The sequence below is a fragment of the Lacerta agilis genome, chromosome 11 (genome assembly GCF_009819535.1).
Source record: "Lacerta agilis isolate rLacAgi1 chromosome 11, rLacAgi1.pri, whole genome shotgun sequence".
Classification (NCBI taxonomy): domain Eukaryota; kingdom Metazoa; phylum Chordata; class Lepidosauria; order Squamata; family Lacertidae; genus Lacerta; species Lacerta agilis.
This window is the reverse complement of record NC_046322.1, coordinates 54,432,173-54,436,761: the sequence shown is the minus strand read 5'-3', so window position 1 is coordinate 54,436,761 and position 4,589 is coordinate 54,432,173. Positions and strand designations below refer to the sequence as shown.

The following is a 4,589-nucleotide window of genomic DNA, read 5'->3' as shown; positions in this document are numbered from 1 at the left end:
AGACAGTTTGGATACACTAAAGTCTGTGACTAATACTTTGTTAGTTCCTAATTCTCATTTTAAATAAACTGAAGATGATATACCAGAGTCAATGGAAACGGAACAACGCCCACTCTACAAGCCTTGTTGGAAAGTCTGCACGGTGTTCCTGGTGTTAGCCAATGAGAACAGTTGCTTTTATATACCTAAACCATGTATTTGACACACCAGTTTTAAACAGGGTTTACTTTTGCTCATGCTCAGTGACCTCCCTCTACTAAATTTAGTTGTAAAACTGATTCTGAAGAATACTCCAGCAGCCATCACATGATCAGCCAGTCTACTTTGTCTGTCTGAATATTTTGTAAAGCAACGGCTGCCAAGCTTCTTAACTTGGAGACTTACTGACAGAATGTTTGCCTTTGTTACCAGACTAGCCTTTGAGAACCTCAGATACTGATGTGCAATGAGTAAGCCTAAGATGTTACATAATATATTTCTTTTGCCGTTAAAGTCCTACTGTTTTCAGGACCAACCCTTCCAGGAGGCAGAGTGAAGTGGCTGCCACAAGCCACTGTTAGGGAAAGCATTCCACTCTTGGCTACATGACCTCTCTAGCACCCACCAAAAAGGCCTGGTGTCCTCAGGTGTGTTGAAGGGTGCTATCCTGTCACCAGTAGGCCATTGACCAATTTCTTGGGCATGGGGAACCCCTCAGCTGCAGCGCCTCCCTCTTGCCAGGATTCAAGCTCAGTTTGTTCTTCCTCATCCATCTCACATCTACATCCAAAGCACAACTGGCCATCCTACTTTCGTTGTAAACCTTTGTCTGAGTTGTACACTTTCAGGCTTACATGACTTGCTTTAAAAATACATAAATGAACCCCTTCTTAGAGGAAACGGACATGATAAGGTGAAAGTCGAATGTATTCCTCACCTCTAGTTTTCTAAGTTGAATAAACTATTGCATGGAGGACCGTTTCATTGTGTGAGTGCTCACCTGCACTCAGGAGTCAAACATCCAGAAACTGTGGATTGATTCAGACAGCCCTTTTTCCCAGGGGATACTTAAGGGTATGCAGTACAGTGGTACCTCGGGTTAAGAACTTAATTCGTTCTGGAGGTCCGTTCTTAACCTGAAACTGTTCTTAACCTGAGGTACCACTTTAGCTAATGGGGCCTCCCGCTGTCGCCACACCACCACCACACAATTTCTGTTCTCATCCTGAAGCAAAGTTCTTAACCTAAGGTACTATTTCTGGGTTAGCGGAGTCTGTAACCTGAAGCGCCTGTAACCTAAAGCGTCTGTAACCCGAGGTACCACTGTTCTGGCACCTCTTGTTGTTGTTGTTGTTGTTGTTAAAAAGTATGGCACTTACTGTAACAACTTCATGGTGAGTAAAGGTAAAGGTAAAGGGACCCCTGACTGTTATGTCCAGTTGCGGACGACTCTGGGGTTGTGGCACTCATCTTGCTTTACTGGCTGCAGTCATGTGGCCAGCATTTCTAAGCCACTTCTGGAGAACCAGAGCAGCTCACGGAAACACTGTTTACCTTCCCACCGGAGCAGTACCTATTTATCTACTTGCACTTTGATGTGCTTTCGAACTGCTAGGTTGGCAGGAGCAGGGACCAAGCAATGGGAGCTCACCCCATCACAGGGATTCGAACCGCTGACCTTCCAATTGGTAAGCCCTAGGCTCAGTGGTTTAGACCACAGCGCCACCCGCGTCTCATGGTGAGTTTCAGAGATGCTGACAATTGGCATGGTGAACTGGTGGGATCCTGGGTAAGCGAATGGCACTGAAGTCTGAGTGAAGAGGCAAGGAATTTAAAAAGCTCCATGGAGAGAAGATTTTAAAACAGCCTGTGGTGGAACTGTAACGTAGACTTTTTCTATATTCTGTTCTTCCGTTTAGGGCTGTTTTCCCTTTAGTGGAACACAAAAACTGGCTCAAGTCCCAAGGTGGACGTTTTACATCTGCTTTATTGAAAAGGGCTCCTCCCTCCATGCTAGGTCATAAATCATTTGTACTTTGGCTCTGCTTTCTCAAAGCATTCTTTCTCTCACTTTGGGGGAGGAGGCCTGTCCTCAGATATCCAAAGTCTTAACACAGAAAGTTCTGGTCTATCTTAGATAGTGTGCTTTGCACAATTTCCGCAGTCTGCTCCCATTTTTATGGCAATCTCAAGCCCAAGAAAGAAACAGCGCATTCTCCTCCCGCTTCAAGGCCTTTCCTCCCTGCTGCAACTTGACTCTATGAAAAGTGCTGATGTGCTTCGACTGTAATTCCAACCCCTCCCCAATACAGTTCTAATCTTTCTCTTTAACCCCTAGAAGTCTGTGGTGATGACAGCTGTTGAAAAAGACAACTGTCTTCTTGGTGAAATTGCACATTATTAACATACTACAGTTTCTATCACCAAGAGGCTAATCAAACAGAGTTCCTTTCCCACAATGTGCAGAATCCAGATGCTTAGAGAGACATCAAGATTCTCTTTTTGGTTCAGCCTTTTGCATTAATGTTGTATTTGTAAGTCTGATAGCATCGCAGTAGGATTTAGTATCATCTTTCTTGTTATAAGCCAAACTAATGGAACTAATGGATTTGGCAGACAGTGATGTGAGCTGCATATTTTTTCAGCTTGACATTCTGGATCCTTCGCTCCCCATCCCAGTGAGCCCTTTTGATAGGTGGCTGGGCCCTGCCACCTGTCAATCACCTGATGTCACAAGTCATGCTGCAAAGGACTTCCAAGGACCTCCAAGCACAGCTTGGAGTCACCACCAACCAGCTGAACCAATAGGACTTCCATTGGCTCCAAATTCTAAAGGCATCAAATGCAAACTCCAGGTGATGGAGTGGATGGTTGTAGCTTGTGGAAAACAGTATTGCGGGCCAAATTAGGACCCAAATTAGGTCTAATAAGCCCACAGGATTGCTTCTCTGCCTTTTGGCTAAGATCAAGTGTAGTATCTAATAAGACCACAGGTTATAAGTTCCTCACTGCTGCTCTACCTCCACCCCAGCAAAGGATGATGTGATCTGTCTGCAATATTCTTCCTTTCCCAAGATGGATAGTGAATCCATGCCTCATTCCAAACTCCCTATTAGGGGAATACCAAAGTATCACAAAATTGTGTGCAAGCTTTCAAGATCTCAGAATTCTTCATCAGACTAAAATGGTAAACAAAGTGGGGAGCGGCAGAGAAAGCCACAAGTCTGTATCTTGTCTTAAGATGGAATGGAGGAGGAGGCTGCAGACATTCAGATGAGGTTGCATGGCTAGCGTTAAGATTGTACCAAGGTCTTTGGAGGAGAAGAAACACACAATGGCTGAGTCCCCATCTCTGGAGTTACAAAAAACAGCTTCTGTCAGTCTTTGTCTCCAGCCTTTGGTAAAACACTCAGGTTCCTAAATAGGTGGAGAACAAGTATAAAGTGATACTAGGGAGTCTATAGATTAACAAAGGTTCAGATTAATATTTAGTATATGCACTAGGTTAAAAAAGAAGAAGCCAAATTGGTTAGCTTTAGAAACTGGAATGGATGTTTCCTCAGAAAATAAAATCCCACTTCCGGGTGGTATACAATATTCTTCTTCCAGTTTAGGGCCCTTCTGCCAAATGGTTCAGTTCAACATTTTGCAAATCACACAAAAGTAGCTGAGCTGGCCCATAAGAAAATAATCCAAAATCCGTGTTAGGGCAATGCCTTTATTAGGCCAGTCAAAACGTCACCAAATAGTTTGCAAGCTTTTGAGTACCCTAGAACCCTTCATCACTATGATAAGAATAGTGCCATGGGGGTTTCAATAAGAAAGACAAAGACTGTGAAAGACACACTGAGTGGATGCTGTCAGTTACATTCAAGGCATTTGGGCATCTCAGATAAGGTTTTTTTTGGGGGGGGTCCATCCCACCCACTAATCCTGACTGAGCATTGAATGCGCAACAGTGTAACATTGACAAATGGAAACAACGTACATTTCCTGTTTTTCTTAGATTTTTTTAGCCAAGATAACCAAACAGTGTGGGTGGCGCTGTGGGTTAAACCACAGAGCCTCGGGCTTGCAGATCAGAAGGTCGGCGGTTTGAATCCCTGTGACGGGTGAGCTCCCATTTCTCGGTCCCTGCTCCTGCCCACTTAGCAGTTCGAAAGTGCAAGTAGATAAATAGGTACCGCTCCAGCGGGAAGGTAAACAGTGTTTCCGTGTGCTGCTCTGGTTCGCCAGAAGCGGCTTAGTCATGCTGGTCATATGACCCGGAAGCTGTACCCTTGCTCCCTCGGCCAGTAACGCGAGATGAGCGCAGCAACCCCAGAGTCGGAAATGACTGGACCTAATGGTCAGGGGTCCCTTTACCTTTACCTTTAACCAAACATACCAAACATACAGGGGTGCTAATAACTTGGGCATAAAGAAAAATGCATAGTGTCTGGAGGAAGACATTAGAACTGTGATAACACTTCTTAAAACTGCAACATTCTCTTTGGAATGTAATCTCGCAGCTGCCTTAAGGGATTTCATAGAAATTTGCTTGCTTTGTCCAAAACCTGAAAAAGTGAAAGAATCTTAATTCCATAATAGGAATTTGTGGTTTCTGTCAG

At 44.2% G+C, this 4,589-nt stretch overlaps 1 pseudogene; it reads left to right on the top strand.

Moving 5' to 3' along the window:
- Positions 1-2,918: 2,918 nt before the first annotated feature.
- On the top strand, positions 2,919-3,004 carry LOC117055362 (annotated as a pseudogene).
- Positions 3,005-4,589: the final 1,585 nt, after the last annotated feature.